The following is a 19055-nucleotide window of genomic DNA, read 5'->3' on the forward strand; positions in this document are numbered from 1 at the left end:
TAGAGACAGGATTTTACCATGTTCGTAAGGCTGGTCTTGAATTCATGATCTCAGGTGATCCGCCTCCCTTGGCCTCCCAAAGTACTGGGATTATAAGTGTGAGCCACTGCACGTGGCCTTTTTTTGAGACAAGGTCTCTGTCTGTCACCTAAGCTGGAGTGCAATGGCACGATCATGACTCACTGCAGCCTCAACTTCCCGGACTCAGGTGATCCTCCCACCTCAGCCTCACGAGTAGCTGGGTCTACAGGTGCATGTCACCAGGCCTGGCTAATTTTTTTGTATTTTTTTTAGAGACAGGGTTTCGCTATGTTGCCAAGGTTGGTCTTGAACTCCTGGGCTCAAGCAATCCACCTTCCTCAGTGGCCCAAAGTGTTGGGATTATAGGCGTGAGCCACCACACCCAGCCTCTCAATTTTCGTTTTTTACTGACAGTCATGAAAAATCAAAATCTGAAAAGATGACTATCTCACAAGTGGAGAGCTTAGCCCTGCCCTCCTAAGGAAGGTGTCTTTTTTGAGATCTACAGGATCTAGATGTCTCTCATCTACCCTGTGCCTGCCACCCATCCTCTCCAGAGAACTGATTTTCCTTGGGATCTGCAAACCAGACTTTCTTCTAACTCCTCCACCCCAGTTTCTCCTCTCTTGTTCTCTAGGTCTGACCCTTGAGTTCCCAAGGAGAGGAGTCAGTGTGTCCTGGCCAACTACCCTACCAGGCACAGATGCACTGGCACCTCTTGCTAAGTGCTTGCTCCCTGGACCATTTGCAAGCTCTCTGTGCTCATTCTTCTCCTGTTTATTCATTTTAGAACAACATGTTTATAATTCTATTAATTCCTCAGGTACCCCGTCTCTCCTCCCACACTAATTTTTATTTATTTCAATGGCAACATTAAAACAGCACTTTAAAGAAAAGAACAACTTGTGATTCGCCTACACTAATTCTCCATTAATTTAATTTTTCTATGTTAAGATCTAATCTGTGACCATGTGCCTACAGCTCTATCATGCTAACTCAACAGATACAATTTTTCTGTTTCCTTCTAATCTATGTTCATCTACAATATATATATTTTCAGACTACCTTTGTTGATCCTTTTCTTTGGAAAAGAAAGTTTTACCATGTGCATGCAATAGAACGGAAGGACAGTGAGTGAGAAGTTTCCTCAGTTCAGACCTCCATTCTCTTGTCACTACCACCAGCTATACCCCAAGCCTCACTCTATTACCAGTATCTTTCCAAGAATTCTCTAAGCATCTACAAGTATTTTGTGTTAACGTCTTTTTTACACAGTGGGGCACACGATCCACACTATTCTGAATCTTAACCTTTTTTCTTTAAATCTTAAAAACCCATCTTAGCACTTGTTTCAAATCAGAACATGTCACTTTGTCTCTCGTTCTTTTTAACAGCTGTATAGTATCCCACTGGAGGTTTCTCATGTGATTTATTTGATCAGTCGCCAGCTAGTGGGTGTTGTTATTGTATAGTCTTTTTTGCTGTGTCCAGAATTCTGGGCTGGGTGCGGTGGCCCACACCTATAATCCCAGCACTTTGTCAGGCTGAGGTGGGTGGATCACCTGAGGTCAGGAATTCAAGACCAGCCTGACCAATATGGTAAAACCCTGTCTCTACTAAAAATACAAAAATTAGCTGCAAGTGGTGACATGCACCTGTAATCCCAGCTACTCAGGAGGTTGAAACAGGAGAATCGCTAGAACCTGGGAGGCTGAGGTTGCAGTGAGCCAGGATCATGCCACTGCACTCCAGCCTGGGCAAAAGAGTGAGAGTCTCGAAAAAAACCAAAAAACTGCAATAAATTTTATGTTCATATATCTTTGTGTATATGTATGAGTGTATGTAATGGATAAATTCCTAGAAGTGGGATCCTCAAATAAATCACATTTTAAATTTGTTATTCCTGTTGCAAATTGCTTTCCCTAAGAGATTATGCTAATTTGTATCCCCACTGACAATATACAAAAGTGCTGTTTTTCTCACAGCTTCACAAACACCATAAGAATTACTTTGAATCGGCCGGGCGCGGTGGCTCAAGCCTGTAATCCCAGCACTTTGGGAGGCCGAGATGGGCGGATCATGAGGTCAGGAGATCGAGACCATCCTGGCTAACACGGTGAAACCCCGTCTCTACTAAAAAATACAAAAAACTAGCCGGGCGAGGTGGCGGGCGCCTGTAGTCCCAGCTACTCGGGAGGCTGAGGCAGGAGAATGGCGTAAACCCAGGAGGCGGAGCTTGCAGTGAGCTGAGATCCGGCCACTGCACTCCAGCCTGGGCGACAGAGCGAGACTCCGTCTCAAAAAAAAAAAAAAAAAAAGAATTACTTTGAATCATACTACATGCAGAATTCTCTGTTAACCTTTTCATACCCACACAATGGGTAGGTTCAGTCACTTGACAGGTGACAGCCCAATGATGACAATGAAGGAGAATTTGGCAAGGGATTTTATTCCTTGCAACAAGTCAAGTAAGGAGAATACCAGGGATAGCTCCCGAAGCACTGCCTCCCCAAGCTGGGGGCTGGGTCCGGTCATGAGGTGTAACCTGATTGGATCTTGCAATGAGGTGATGCTGGGATACATGATATGACTGGATCTGACCATGGGGTGATGCTGGAGCTCGATCTGATTGGATTCTGGATCCTGCCATACAGTGTCCACTTCTTAATTCTGACCCACTCCTCAGCCCAGGCACTTAGGTTCTTCCTGTGGTTGCAGGCTTGGTTCATCTAGGCATGCTGAGTTCATGTGACTTGAGGGTCCATGGCAAACGAAAAACAGCTCTTGATCTTTTTACATAAAAGTGGAACCAGACTGGTCTGGTGTGGCTACACTTTTTCACTTAACACATCTGAACTCGAACTCGTTCCTCCTTATTAAGTGGTCTTAATAGGTATAATCATCACTGATAACTTAGGTAAGCATGTTCTTTCTGTCCTTGCCGGTTTGTCAGTGTTATACTTAACATGGCATTCATTTTTTTTAACTTTTTTTTTTTTTTTTTTGAGACCAAGTCTTGCTCTGTCACCCAGGCTGGAGTGCAGTGGCCAGATCTCGGCTCACTGCAAGCTCCGCCTTCTGGGTTCACGCCATTCTCCTGCCCAGCCTCCCAGTAGCTGGGACTACAGGCACCCGCCACCATGCCCAGCTAATTTATTTTTGTATTTTTAATAGAGATGGGGTTTCACCGTGTTAGCCAGGATGGTCTCAATCTCCTGACCTTGTGATCCTCCCGCCTTGACCTCCCAAAGTGCTGGGATTATAGGTGTGAGCCCCGCGCCTGGCAACTTTTTTTTTAATTTTTATTTTTTCATCCTTGGGTAAGGGCCATGCTAATCTTCTCTGTATCGTTCCAATTTTAGTATATGTGCTGCTTAAAATGCTTGTGACCACGACTATTTTTTTCCTTTTGAACCATCCTTTTAGGACAAATTTCATAGAATGAAGGTATTACGTCAAAGGACATTTTTGCCAAATTGTTTTATACAAATAATTTTACCAAATTACACCCCTACCAATAATGTATGAATGCCAGAGTTCCAGAAGCATTTCCAGGTTGGGTATTATAATTTAAATTTTTGTTTTCTTAATTGAAATATGGCTCATTTTGTAGTTTTAATTTGCACTTATTTGATCAGGAAGTTTGGCCATTTTGCCCTAATTTTTTTTTCTATTTTATTTTACTTGTCATCTAAACAATCTATTCATGTCCTTTGTCCATTATCTCTTGGGGCCCTCATCTGCAGCACTGGATATGCATTTAGATATTATAGATCTTAATCTTTTTACCCCATATAGTTAAAACTCTCCTTAATCTTTTAAATGTTGTTATTACTATATGGAAGTTTTAACTATCTCTGTAGGCAAGTCTGATTTTTTTCTTTTATAATCACCTTTTCACTTCTTCAGATCTTAGGATGATGTCATTTTCCCAAAGACCCACAACTCTCTTCTACCAATTTTAGTGATTACATTTTTAAATTTATCTTTAAAATTTAAATTTTAATTTAATGGGCATTTATTTTGATGGAAATTATAAATCTAATTTTTTTCTAAATTACTATCTAATTATCTAAATACCATTTATTAATCATTAATTTTCTTCAATTTGTGAGGTTTGAGTTATTATGTTGTTTTTTTTTTTGAGACGGACTCTCACTCTATCACCCAGGCTGGAGTGTAGTGGTGTGATCTCAGCTCACTACAACCTCTGCCTCCTGGGTTCAAGTGATTCTCCTGCCTCAGCCTCCCAAATAGCTGAGACTGCAGGCCACACTCAGCTAATTCTTTCATTTTTAGTAGAGACGGGGTTTCACCATGTTGACCAGGATGGTCTTGATCTCTTGACCTCGTGATCCACCCACGTTGGCCTCCCAAAGTGCTGGAATTACAGGCGTGAGCCACTGTGCCCGGCCATGATTTTTTTTTTTTTTTTTTTTTTTTTTGTACTTTAAGTTTTGGGATACAGGTGCAGAATGTGCAGATTTGTTACATAGGTATACATGTGTCATGGTGGTTTGCCACACCCATCAACCCATTTTCTAGGTTTTAAGCCCCACATGCATTAGGTGTTTATCCTAATGCTTTCCCTCTCCTTGCCCCCCATCCCCTGATAGGCCCCGGTGTGTGATGTTCCCTGTGTCCATGTGTTCTCGTTCAACTCCTACTTATGAGTGAGAACATGCAGTTTTGGTTTTCTGTTCCTGTGTCAGTTTGCTGAGAAAGATGGTTTCCAGCTTCATCCATGTCCCTGCAAAGGACATGAACTCATTCTTTTTTATGGCTGCATATTATTCCATGGTGTATACGTGCCACATTTTCTTTATCCAGTCTATCATTGATGGGCATTTGGGCTGGTTCCAAGTCATTGCTATTGTAAATAGTGCTGCAATAAACATACGTGTGCATGTGTCTTTATAATAGAATGATTTATAATCCTTTGGGTATATACCCACTAATGGGATGATTTATTATGATTTATATGTGTACATACACCCACTTTTTTTCACACACTCTTTTTTTTGAGACAGGGTCTCACTTTGTCACCCAGGCTGGAGTGCATGGCATGATCTCAGCTCACTGCAACCTCTTGGGCTCAAATGATCCTTCCACCTCAGCCCCCCAGGTAGCTAGGACTGCAGGTGCACACTACCACACCTGGCTAATTTTTGTGTAGTTTGTTTTCTTTTTTTTCAAATCAATAGGTCTTTTATTGCATTATTTAAATATCACATATAGGTCTTAGGAAGCATCTGGCATCTTGTTTCTGTAGCTGGACAACTCTTAGGTCTTATTAATCAACCTCCTGAATGGTTCCTTTTTCAGAGACATAGATACCATCTAAAAATTTCCTGATATCCTTGTTTTTAATGTTGTGGCTTGCTGAATCAAAGCCGCTGAATTTGAAACAAGCCCAATGTCATTTCCTTCAAGGATTTAATTCATCTTTCTGAGCTTGAGATACTGAACAAGGAATACCTGGCTTCATTCGAACCCTGCAGATTTTCACCCAAGAAATTTTGGATTTCAACAAGAGACCCATTCTCCTGGATAATGCTGTTGATGGGGAAGTGCACATACACAGACCTCATCTTGTAACGGAAGCCCAGTGTAACACCCTTGATCATGTTCTGTACATGACTACAGATGGTCCAAACGGTAGCCAGCTCCTTTCCGTTACCCCACCATTTGTCAACCTGGGGCCTCTTTTTTTTCTTTCCAAGAAGACTGAGTTCTACGTTGATGTGATTGAAGTCCCTCCCCAGGGTTCCTCTGGGGCCGTTCACAATAACTGTGCATCCCTTTAGAGTAATATCGACATTTTCTGGAATGTCGATAGTCTAATTGCTGAGAATGGTTTTCATTCTCGCAGTAGATGTGGCAAAAAAAAAAAAAAAAAGCATCTTTTGTGGCTCATGCCTGTAATTCCAGCACTTTGGGGGGCCCGAGGTGGGTGGATCACAAGGTAAGGAGATTGAGACCAGCAGGGCCAGCATGGTGAAACCTGTCTTTACTAAAAATAGAAGAAAATTAGCTTGGTATGGTGGCGTGCGCCTGTAATCCCAATTACTTGGGAGGCAAGAATCACTTGAACCCAGGAGGCAGAGGCTGCAGTGAGCCAAGATCGCGCCACTGCACTCCAGCCTGGGAGACAGAGACTCTGTCTCAAAAAACAAACAAGCAAAACAAACAAAGCAGAGAGTTTGGCTGGTAACAGAAGTAACAGAGAAATGCTCCAGCTGGCCTAGAGGAAAGCAAATAACCCCCACTGTGAACTGCAGATGGAGAAGTGCAACCTCTAGGAGCTGAAAGCAGTCCCTGATTGGCAACTTACAGGAAAAAGGTACCTCAGGCCTACAACCACAAAGAATTGAACTCTGCCACCAAGCGGTGATCTGGGAAGATATAGGGGCAGGAAAACCACCTCCATCCTCTTAACGGTCCTGAGAATTGAGATAAGATAGATTAACAGGAAAAAAGCATACATGTTTCTTCACAGATGTTTTACAGGAGCCCTTCTAAAATAATGAAGACCCAAAGAAACAAGTATTGTCAGTTTCTTCCATTCTGGATTGGACACAATAGTAAAACTGTGAACATGTGTAAGGCCAAGGGGCTTGCGCTAGGATAGTTAATAGGGTAGGAAAATAGGAAGAGAAAGGCTTCTTTGTGCAGAATTTCCTTGACCTCAACTTTATCGTCCTTGATGGCAAGGATGTTGCATCTTACTAGTATAGGGAGGGCATCTTTCACATGGGAATTTAATCTTCTGCTTTTAAGAAACAGCATGAAGGTCAAAGTGATCTTTTTGCACCTGCTGTTTTTCAAGTGCCTTTAACTTAAATAATCAGTATTCCAGGATAGCATATTTTAACCCCTTCAAAAAGGTCCCTGAGCCCCAGATGAGATTGTTGGCAGCTCCAGTCAACGCAAGCCCAGCCATGCCATAGCTGTATTATTACCTACAGAACCGTGAGCTAATAAATGGGATTGCTCTAAAGCTTCTACATTTGTGGTACTTTGTTACATAGCAATAGAAAACAAATATAATGGCAACATGCAATTTAGTACTTGATCCCTCTCCTGTCATTTACTCATTGTTTTGCATGTATAAATCTTGCCTTCCTTAACCAGACTATAACCTCCCTGAGAACCAGACCCCTGATGTTTTTTCTGCATAGCAAAATTATCTACCATGCCATAGGGGCTACACTAGGAGGAAGGTGGGGTGAGTGTTGAACATCCTGGCTTTAGAATCAGCCTGCCTTGATCCTTTTGTAGTTTGTGAGTATGAGGACTGGGTGTTCACACACGTGTGTGAGATGTGCCACCCTCAAACCTTATTACAATGTCAGTACATTACCTGTCTAACCTGAAAAAAAAAAAAAAAAGAATCAGACTGCCTTGGCTTAAATCTTGGCTTAAACTTTCTAAGGTTTGGTTCCCTCATCTTGGGAATAAAATGCATTAGGAAATTATGGAAAGATACACAAACATTGTTATCAGCAGTTACTTCATAGGGAATGATTGCAGGATCAAATGTCATAGGAGGCTTTTAGGATTAAATGAAATGATGCCTAGAAAGTTCTTAAGACAGTGCATGGCGCATGGTAAAGCTCTATAAATACTCTATAAATACTATAAATATAAACACTAGCTCCACGTTTGTAGAAAAACAGACCCTTTGACATACTTGCCCCTCCTGCAGTTCCATATGTGCTAAATTTGTTTAGTATCACATGACACTGGCCTGTCTCCCTACACACGCACACGCATCCTCACCTCCACCTCCTGGCCAGCCACCAGGGATAGACAGACTAAATCCAGCCATTAGACTTGACTGACAACCAGTTTAATCTCCTGAAAACCTGGAGTCAAGCCAGTGAGAGACCAAGCTGCTTTGCTGTGTGAGATGAGCTGGAAGACCAAACAGAACCACATCTGGATTCATGTCCAGAAAGAGCCAGAGCCACATGCCCGTGCTACACTTACAGCATGGCAGACGTCAAGAGGAAGCTGGTTTCTTTAGAGGAACACAGAGTGGACATACAGAAAAGGACAGGGATGAGAGACAGTGTCCCCAGAAAAAGGGATGGGACAGTACCTTCCTGGGGCTGGCAGTTCCCAGCACCAGTTCCCACGGTGCCTAGCTGGACTTGTTTCCCCAAGATCTCCAGGTCTTCATAAGTGTCCCTTGCAAACAAATAAGCCCTGGCGAAAGAAAGGCTGCTGTGGGTGACAAATCAGACAGTCGGTCATGTTCTAATACATCCTGGGACACCAGGCTGTGGTGCTGACTCCGCATCAATGTAAAAGACAATTAAATGGTATTTGTGGTCTTTTTCCAGACCTTCTTTCAACTGTCAGCACAGTTGAATTCCCAGTGGCCTCTGGAGGGCACTATTCAGTTAAGTTTAGTCCACGGTAGTGAGCACTACACCAGCAGAGCATTTAAGGAAAAGGTGTTTTAAATAATAGTTACCATTTCCTGAGTACCAACAACATGCTAACCACGGTGCTGCTTGCTTTACATATATTATATCTTAAACAATCACAACGACTGTTTCCATCCCGCAATTGGAGATTATTTTCGAGCATGGTTACTTATTTCCACAGGCATGCTATTAACAGGTGTCAAGCAAAAGGAAAGCTTTTTTTTTTTTTTTCTTTTAATGAACAGGAAGACTGAGTTTATAGTAAATCCTGATGAGAACCAATTCAAGTTCGGTTGCCCCTCAATGTACTCCTTTTTAATTAGAAAAAACAAATGTACCACCATTGCAATACAGAGGGGAAAATATATTTGGTCTCTGGAGATATAAATACCTGGGTCCCTCTTCTCTCTCAAGGTGAGGCAAAGTGTTTCCTGTTTCCTGCTTTTTATCCACACCCCCAGGATAACGGTGTGCTAGGCTGTGGGCTGCTGGGGAGTGGGAGCTGCTCTGCGGGGGAGGAGTTTTTGTTCTCTGCCTTGCTCAATGCCACCGTGGTGGGGAGGGTAGGAGTGAGGTTCCCAACCTTTTTAGGTAACAGTTCCCTGCAAAGTCTGAAAACAACCACTGACCTGTCTCCCTTTTATTTTTTACAAGATATTTGAGGCCAGCTGTGGTGACTCATGTCTGTAATCCCAGCACTTTGGGAAGCCGAGGTGGGCGGATCATTTGAAGTCAGGAGTTTGAGACCAGCCTGACCAACATGGTGAAACCCTGTCTCTACTAAAAATACAAAAAAATCAGCCAGGTGTGGTAGCACACACCTGTATTGCCAGCTACTTGGGAGGCTGAGGCAGGAGAATCACTTGAACTTGGAAGGCAGAGGTTGCAGTGAGCCGAGATCACACCACTGCACTCCAGCCTGGGGGACAGAACCAGGCTCCGTCTCAAAAAAAAAAAAAAGAAAAAAAAGATATTTGAAACCTATTTGTTCATTCGATATTCTCAATGTAAATTAAAATGTTTATCAGATATTATCCAAGTGAGCCACATGCATGATGTATATGCTTCTCATTTACTTTTTACAACATCCCTATGAGGTAAGAGGCAAGTATTATTACCTGAATTCACAGATGAGGAAATACAGGCTTAGAAAGATTAGATAAACCGACTGGGCACGGTGGCTCACGCCTGTAATCCCAGCACTTTGGGAGGCCGAGACGGGCAGATCACGAGGTCGGGAGATCAAGACCATCCTGGCTAACACAGTGAAACCCCATCTCTACTAAAAAATACAAAAAACTAGCCGGGTGAGGTGGCGGGCGCCTGTAGTCCCAGCTACTCGGGAGGCTGAGGCAGGAGAATGGCGTGAACCCGGGAGGTGGAGCTTGCAGTGAGCTGAGATCCGGCCACTGCACTCCAGCCCGGGCGACAGAGCGAGACTCCGTCTCAAACAAACAAAAAACAAAAAAAAAATACAAAAAATGGGTTTATCTGATCTTTTTTATTTTATTTTATTTTTTTTTTGAGACGGAGTCTCACTCAGTTGCCCAGGCTGGAGTGCAGTGGCACGATCTCGGCTCACAGCAAGCTCCGCCTCCCGGGTTCGCGCCATTCTCCTGCCTCAGCCTCCCGAGCAGCTGGCACTACAGGCGCCCGCCACCACGCCCCGCTAGTTTTTTGTATTTTTTAGTAGAGATAGGGTTTCACCGTGTTAGCCAGGATGGTCTTGATCTCCTGACTTCGTGATCCGCCCCTCTCGGCCTCCCAAAGTGCTGAGATTACAGGCGTGAGCCACCGCGCCCGGCCGATAAACCCATTTCTCAGAGACAGAGCCTGGAATCCGGCCGATAAACCCATTTCTCAGAGACAGAGCCTGGAATCGAGCCGGGGTGACCTGCCTCCAAGACCTGAGTCTTTTTTTGCTAGGACGCTCTGTCAGTTGCTACCCATCTGCCAAATAGTGTGTCTGTCCCTCTAGAGAGCACGTCCGTTCCCCAGTAAGAAACGTAACCTTCCAGTAAGCAACAACAATTCTGTAAGTGACATCCTGGCCAGGGCACCTTGCTCCCTATTCATGAGGTCACTGCCTCGCCACGTCTCCACTGTGGAGGGGTGAACCTGGAATCAGAAAATCTGGGTTCCAAACACTTTCTCAATCTGTATTTATTCATTTAAGGATATTTATTGACCACCTACTGTTTCAGCTTTGGAACTGCATATTGGGGAAATACTCTTCTATAAAACATATGAAGTCCCTGGTTTTCTGGGGCTTTTATCCATGCCTTAGAAAACTGACTTATCCTTGTAGGCGTAATTGTGATTAATAATGATATGAAGGAATTTTTAAAGTAAGCTTTCTTGTTTTATAGTAGCTTTCCTGAGGCTGGGCATGGTGGCTCTCGCCTGTAATCCCAGCACCTTGGGAGGCTGAGGTGGGTAGATCACTTCAGATCGGGAGTTCGAGACCAGCCTGGCCAACATGGTAAAACCCCATCTCTACTAAAAATACAAAAATTAGCTGGGTATGGTGGCATGTGCTTGTAATCTCAGCTACTCAGGAGGCTGAGGCAGGAGAATTGCTTGAACTGGGAGGCAGAGGTTGCAGTGAGCTGAGATCACGCCACTGCACTCCAGCCTGGGTGATAGAGCAAAACTCTGTCTCAAAAAAATATATAAGTAAAAAATAAAAATAATTTAAAAATGGCTTTACTGAGATGTTCACATACTATAAAATTTATTCTTTAAAATGTACAATTGAGTGGTTTTATATATTCACAGCATTGAATATCACCAATATCTAATTTTAGGACATTTTTATCCTTCCAAAAAGAAGACGAATACCCATTACAGGCATTCTCCATACTCCACTTCTCAAAGCCCCTGGCAACCTACTTTCTGTTCCCATAGATTTACCTATTCCAGATATTTCAGTACATGGTCTTCTGTACTGAATGTGTAATGACTTCAGTACTCATCTATGTTTCAGTATGATTCAGAACTTTACTTCGTTATATTGCCAAATAGTATTCCATATGTTTAACCACATTTGTTTAACCATCCATCCATTTGTGGACATTTGGGTCATTTCCACTTTTTGACTATTATGAATCATGCTGTGAACATTGGTGTACCAGCTTTTGTGACTGTATGTTTTCAGTTCTCCTGGATATATACGTAAGAATGGAATTGATGGTGATATAGTAACTCTATGTGTAACTTTTTGAGGAATTGCCAATTGTTTTTCAGGACTATTTTACATCCCCACCAGCAGTGTATAAAGACTCTAATTTCTCCACATTCCTGCCATAACTTGTGACCTGTCTTTATTAGACTGGCCATCCTAGTGGGTGTGAAACTGTATCTCACTGTGACTTTGATTTGTATTCTCTAATGATTAATCATGTTGAACACCTTTTCATGTATTTTTGAACCTTTGTACATCTTTGGAGAGATGTCTATTTATTTTTTTTTTTTTTTTTTTGTCTATTTATTTTTTAAGACAGGGTCTTGCTCTGTCACCCAGCCTGGAGTGCAGTGGCATGAGTGCAGTGCAGAGGCTCACTGTAGCCTCAGCCTCCTGGGCTCCAGCAATCCTCCCACCTTATTCTCCTGAATAGCCAGGACTACAGGCACATGCCACTACACCTGGCTAATTTTGTAAAATTTTTTTTGTAGAGACGGGGTCTTGCTGTGTTTCCCAGACTGGTCTCAAACTCCTGGCCTCAAGCGATCTTCATGCCTCAGCCTTCCAAAGCACTAGCATTATAAGCATGAGCCACCATGCCCAGCTAGAAATGTCTATTTAAATCCTTTACCCACTTTTACATTGAGTTGTAAGAATTCTTTATACAGCCTAGATACAAGTTCCTTAACAGATACATGATTTGCAGATATTTTCCCAGGCAGCTGCACATATTAAACAATTGCCACGGATTGTTTTCAACAAATGACCTAGGGATAAGGCTGTTCTTGCAGCATCGGCTCCGAATCAAGTCAAGTAAAGAGAAACCTTGAAGATGGGACCTTTCAGAGAGCTGTCAGACAGGTCAAGTAATAACAGTTCTGTGAAGATAGAGTTTTTGGGGGTCTCCAAACTTGTTCTGCCTCAGTGGCTGCTAGTGATGCTTCAAGCTTTTGGCTAATTTCCAGAGTTCTGAAAAAGTTGATTTTGGTCATTTTTTCCAGTGTTTTTGTTACTCTTATAAAGGGGTGGATTTTTGGAGGTCTTTATTTTTATCATTCCAGAAGTGCTTTTTCCAATAAACTTATCTTTGAAATATGGTATACATAAAGGCACATATCAAAAGTATTCAGCTTAGTAAATTTTTTTTTTTTTTTGAGATAGAGTCTCGCTTTGTCACCCAGCCTGGAGTGCAGTGGCGCAAACTCAGCTCACTGCAAGCTCCATCTCCCATGTTCACACCATTTTCCTGCGGAGTTTCACCGTGTCAGCCAGGATGGTCTCAATCTCCTGATCTCATGATCCGCCCACCTTGGCCCCCAAAGTGCTGGAATTACAGGCATGAGCCACCACACCCAGCCTTTTATTTTATTTTATTTTACTTTTGAGACAGTCTTGCTCTGTTGCCAAGGCTGGAGTGCAGTGGCACGATCTCGGCTCACTGCAACCTCTACCTCCCAGGTTCAAGCTATTCTCCTGTCTCAGCCTCCAGAGTAGATGGGATTGCAGGTATGCACCATCACACCTGGCTAATTTTTGTGTTTTTAGTAGAGAGGGGGTTTCACCATGTTGGCATAGCTGGTCTCAAACTCCTGACCTCAGGTGATCCACCCGCCTCAGCCTCCCAAAGTGCTGGGATTATAGGCATAAGCCACCACATCCAGCCCAGCTTAGTGAATTTTCATATTAACCATCACCCAAACTGAGAAACAGAACTTAACTAGTATGTCAGAGCTCTCCTTCTTACCTCTTACCAGTTACTAACCCCCCTTTACCAAAGTAAAGTGGTATCTAATAGCTGTAAGAACTTTCCTGCTTATGGCTGGGTATGGTGGCTCATGCCTGTAATCCAGCACTTTGGGAGGCCAAGGTGGGTGGATCACTTGAGGTCAGGAGTTCAACCTGGCCAACATGGTGAAACCCTGTCTGTACTAAAAATACAAAAAATTAGCCGAGTGTGGTGGTAGGTGCCTGTAATCCCAGCTGCTCGGGAGGCTGAGGCAAGAGGGTCACTTGAACCTGGGAGTCAGAGGTTGCAGTGAGCCAAGATCATGCCACTGCACTGTAGCCTGGATGACAGAGCGAGACGCCATTGCAATAAAACAAAAAATAAAAAACTTCCTTGTCTAGTACCATTCTGATTTTTTCCAACTGTTTCATTCTACTTGTTCAAATTTTCCTTCCAAACCACTCCCTTAATACATTTAATCCGATGGCATTTTTAACTTGTGAATTTTATTTTTTTAATATTCAACTTTAAAAAAATTATGAACTAGCCTATTTGGGACATCCGTTTGTTTCTGTCAAGCTCTTCCTGCCTCCCCAGATTTCTCTATCATCAACAACCATTTCCCTTATCAGTAAGCCAGGCCCTGGAGTACAGGCTGTTAATTCTCCTCTATCCCTTTTTCCCAGACTTGCAGACACCCTTGATCATCCACATAAAAAGGGAAGCTGAGATGTCTTCAGGATAAAGTTACATGTTTTTTCATGAGACTTCTGCATAGTGTCCAAACACTCTGAGCTGTACAGATAGAAAGGATGCTTCTTGAGAGTCTTTTGGGAGACGCCTTATCCTGCAATTCTGATTTCTTTGCTTTTCCTGACCAAGGCTTCTCAGGCTAATTCAGAGCCATTGTGGCACAGCTCAGACAGCAAGCAGTGACATTCTGAAGTTGCTTCTTCTGAGGAATTCTCCCAGTGGGAAAGCAAGGGGGGATGGAACACTTCCTTGGGCAGTTTATGAAGAGTGGAGACCCAGCTCCCTGTTAGTGCTTTTTTTTTTTATCAGAGATCATTACCCAGTAGAAAAGGAGATGTTCTGATGGAGGATTAAGCTAGATGTAGTAAGTCACAGTGATATGGACATTTGAAAGTAATTGCTTGGAAAGTGAAAAGAGGTCAAAGTGGTTGAACTTAATGGTACAAAGAATAACCATGGGGCCAGGCGTGGTGGCTCACACCTGTAATCCCAGCACTTCGGGACGCCGAGGCAGTGGATCACTAAGTCAAGAGATCGAGACCATCCTGGCCAACATGGTGAAACCCCATCTCTACTAAAAATACAAAAATTGGCCGGGCACAGTGGCTTACGCCTGTAATCCCAGCACTTTGGGAGGCTGAGGTGGATGGATCACGAGGTCAAGAGATTGAGACCATCCTGGCCAACATGGTGAAACCCCATCTCTACTAAAAATACAAAAATTGGCCAGGCGCAGTGGCTCATGCCTGTAATCCCAGCACTTTGGGAGGCTCAGGTGGGCGGATCATGAGGTCAAGATATCATGACCATCCTGGCTAACATGGTGAAACCCCATCTCTACTAAAAAATACAAAAATTAGCTGGGCGTAGTGGTGTGTGCCTGTAGTCCCAGCTACCTGGGAGGCTGAGGCAGGAGAATCACTTGAACCCAGGAGGTGGAGGTTGCAGTGAGCCAAGACAGCGCCACTGCACTCCAGCTTGGGCAAGAGAGGAAGACTGCCTCAAAAAAAAAAAAAAAAAAAAAAGAATAACCATGGGGTGGGAAAAACTGTAAATGGAGTGAAAATTTGGGGCAAAGATAAGGGACTCGAAGTAACTAATAAAATGATTAAAAATCAATTCTGACTTTTAGTGGGTTTTTGTTTTGTGTGAGATGGGGTCTCACTATGTTGCCCACGCTAGTTTCCAGCTTCTGGACTCAAGTGATCCTCCCACCTTGGCCTCCCAAACTGCTGGGATTACAGGCATGAGCCTGGCATGATTCCGTTTATACAAGGGTCCTAGAATAGTCAAATTCATAGAAACAGAAAATGAAATGGAAGTTACCAGAGGCTGGGAGAAGGGACGAATGGAGAGTTATTAGCGGATGCAAAGTTTCAGTCTGGTGTGATGAAAAAGCCCTGGAGATGGGTAGTGGTGCTGGTTGCACAACAACATGAATGTATTTGTTGACACTCAACTGTACACTTGAAAATCATTCAAAAGGGTGCTTGCTTAAAATAATTAAAAAGGGTGCTTGCTTCAGCGTCACATATACTAAAATTGGAACAATACAGAGAAGATGAACATGGCTCTTGCTCAAGGATTTTTAAAAATAATTAAAATGGCCAGGCGTGGTGGCTCACGCCTGTGATCCCAGCACTTTGGGAGGCCTAGGCGGGTGAATCAGAAGGTCAGGAGATCCAGACCATCCTGGCTAACATGGTGAAACCCTGTCTCTACTAAAAATACAAAAAAATTAGCCAGGCATGGTGGTAGGCGCCTGTAGTCCCAGCTACTCGGGAGGCTGAGGCAGGAGAATGGCATGAACTGGGGAGGCTGAGCTTGCAGTGAGCCGAGATCGCGCCACTGCGAGCCTGGGCAACAGAGCAAGACTCTGTTGCAAAAATAAATAAATAAATAAATAAAATAAAATGGGTCGGGCGTGGTGGCTCACGTCTGTAATCCCAGCACTTTGGGGGGCTGAGGCAGGCAGATCACCTGAGGTGAGGAATTTGAGACCAGGCTGGCCAACATGGTGATATGCCATCTCTACTGAAAATACAAAAATAAGCTGGGCACGGTGGCGGGTGCCTGTAATCCCAGCTACTCGGGAGGCTGAGGCGGGACAATCACTTGAGCCCAGGAGGTGGAGCTTGAAGTGAGCCAAGATCGCACCACTGCACTCCAGCCTGGGAAACAGAGTGAGACTCTGTCTCAAAAAAAAAAAAATTAAAATGGTCAATTTTATTCTATGTATATTTTACCAAGTAAAAAGATGTGCAGTTAAGTACAAATCTAGTGCGAGGAAAAGGTTGGGGTCACAGGTGACCAAGGCCTTGGGGAACCCATTGGTGTCTTTAAGGAGATTTTCCCTTGTTCCACAAGTTCCATGAGCAGGCCTAACCAACCCACTGCCACAGTGTCAACACTGTTTGTTAGTACAGTCAGTAGCCACTGTCTGTGCCTGGTTGATTAATAAGAAAGTACTTAGCTTCCTTCCAAAACTCTGGAAAAATGAGACAAATGTCATTAAAAGGTTAAGACACTTGTTGCTAATATCTTAAAAGTGGCCACTAGAAACAAAGGTAGAGGCTGGGCATGGTGACTCACACCTGTAATCCCAGTGCTTTGGGAGGCTGAGGTCGGAGATCGCTTGAGTCCAGGAATTTGAGAAAGCCTGGGAGACATGGCAAAACCACGTCTCTACAAAAAATACAAAAATTAGCCAGATGTAGTGGCACATGCCTGTAGTCCCAGCTACTGAGGAAGCTAAGGCAGCAGGATCACTTGAGTCTGGGAGGCAGAGGTTGCAGTGAACTGAGATGGTGCCACTGCCCTGTAGCCTGGGCAACAGAGTGAGACCCTGTCTCAAAAAAAAAAAAACAAAAAACGAATAGTCTTGATCTCCTGACCTCATGATCCACCCACCTTGGTCTCCTAAAGTGCTGGGATTACAGGCATGAGCCAGTTGCAGTGAGCCAAGATTGTGCCATTGCACTCCAGCCTGGGTAATAGATGAGACCCTATCTCAAAAACAAAAATAAGGAAAAAAGAAAAAAAAAAAAAAGAAACGAGCAAACAAACAAAGGTGGAGATGGAAATGTGAATCCATTTCAATTACCTGGGCCCTCTAGAGACCTCTGTGAAGCCTTTAGGGCACAGCTTTCTGCTATTTCTCCTGAAGGCTGAGATAATCTGGTGACCACCTCAACAGGGACCTTGAGAGCAGCAGTGACCTAGGCTCAGACTCACCTGGTGGGGACTGTGGCCGTAGTGACATCATGAGTCTTCCTTGGCCCATCAACCTGTACTCTGTGCCTGCTGGGCACTGCGGGGTGGAGAGAGGCCAGCTTAGCCACCAGGATGCCACCATGCCAGAGATGAGGGATGCCTCAGAGGAGGAAGGTTCTATGGAATGTCCACCCTTCCTCCTCTGATGCAGAATTTGATGCAATGGCTGGACATTTATAGGCCATTTTCTTGGATGATGAATTCTGTTTAATACAAAGGAACTTCAAGAACAAGAAGCACTGGAAGCTAAGCCAGGTTGTTGTCAAGAGGAGGAAACAACTGAAAAGGGTTCCCCTACCCTCTGACTCCTTCTTTGAGGGACCCCATGGCTCAACAAGCCTGTGTCCAGTTGGAGCACCTGCCCACCTGCCCCTGCTCTCCTCCACTGCTAGCTGACCACCAATTCCAGGTTTGAAGATATGGAACAGATATGCCCATATTCTCCATTTTTAACTAATAACCTTTTTAATGAAGAGCTTCTGCCTGAAGAGCGTTCCTGGAAATTAATATGGTTGATTTCATGACAACTAGACATCAGCTTAAAGATGAAGTGGCAAAAATTTTCTTGAAAAAGTTTCTTGAACACTCTTCCCCCCAAAATTTGAACTATGCAACAGAAATAGAAGACAGAGAAAGGGGTCTAAACTGTTGCTTAATAGTGAAAGCCTTTGCACATACCTTTCTGCTACCCAGGAAATTGTGTGTGGTGCTCATTCCTGAGGAAGTGTTTTCATTTTGGTATTTCAAGCCCCACAGGTGGTAGATGACCTCAGCTTGTGGAGAAAAAAAAAATCAGTGATGAGGGAACATACCTTTAAGAGATTTATCTCATTTGGAACACTTGGACACAGGGTGGGGAGCATCGCACACCGGTGCCTGTTGTGGGGTGGGGTGATGGCGGAGGGATGGCATTGGGAGATATACCTAATGTAAATGATGAGTTAATGGGTGCAGCACACCAACGTAGCACATATATACATATATAACAAACCTGCACGTTGTGCACATGTACCCTAGAACGTAAAGTATAATACAAATATATATATATATATTAAAGATTTATCTCATTTGATCATTAGTTGGTCTAAATAAGGAGTGATCAAAAAGCAAGAAACATGAACTCTTCAGGAATATTTGCTTTTGAGAAATATCTGCTAGTGTTTCAAAACTTTGATAGCCTCATGAAGTGGATTCAACTCTTAGATGTTTTTGAGACAAAGAAAGAACATTCTACGTGTTAGAGGAAGACGCTTCAGATCACTGCTGTGCTGACTTCTTCCTGTGTACATAATCCAAAGATAGTGGAGCCAAAAGGTGGTCACCGATGTGTGGGCATCATTGAGATGAGATCACTGCAAGTTATTATCTCTCGAATATCTTCCATACCTTTCTTCTATGTGCTGTGCTATTCTATTTATTGTTTTCAAAAGTGTATCTTTTAGGGCTGCGAGCGGTGACTCACCTGTAATCCCAGCACTTTCGGAGACTGACGCAGGTGAATCACTCGAGGTCAGGAGTTCGAGACCAGCCTGGCCAACGTGGTGAAACCCATCTTTACTAAAAATACAAAATTAGCCAGGTTTGGTGGTGGGCACCTGTAATTCCAGCTACTTAGGAGGCTGAGGCAGGAGAATCGCTTGAACCCAGGAAGCAGAGATTGCAG

At 43.6% G+C, this 19055-nt stretch overlaps 1 protein-coding gene, 2 non-coding genes and 2 pseudogenes across 3 annotated transcripts in view; 3 read left to right on the plus strand and 2 right to left on the minus strand.

Moving 5' to 3' along the window:
• The window catches only part of PDZD2 (PDZ domain containing 2), a 326600-nt gene that overhangs the window by 29855 nt on the left and 277690 nt on the right, over positions 1 to 19055 (plus strand). The gene's annotated exons all lie outside the window — the stretch shown is intronic.
• Positions 3305 to 3404, minus strand: LOC112627202 (annotated as a pseudogene).
• On the minus strand, positions 5315 to 5885 carry LOC112625757 (annotated as a pseudogene).
• On the plus strand, positions 7291 to 7394 carry LOC112627287. Its single transcript, XR_003120131.1, has one exon. It is a non-coding gene; the product is annotated as a small nucleolar RNA U13 (small nucleolar RNA).
• On the plus strand, positions 15632 to 15736 carry LOC112627220. The gene has a single exon (XR_003120075.1). It is a non-coding gene; the product is annotated as a U6 spliceosomal RNA (small nuclear RNA).

This window comes from Theropithecus gelada, chromosome 6 (assembly GCF_003255815.1).
Source record: "Theropithecus gelada isolate Dixy chromosome 6, Tgel_1.0, whole genome shotgun sequence".
NCBI lineage: Eukaryota > Metazoa > Chordata > Mammalia > Primates > Cercopithecidae > Theropithecus > Theropithecus gelada.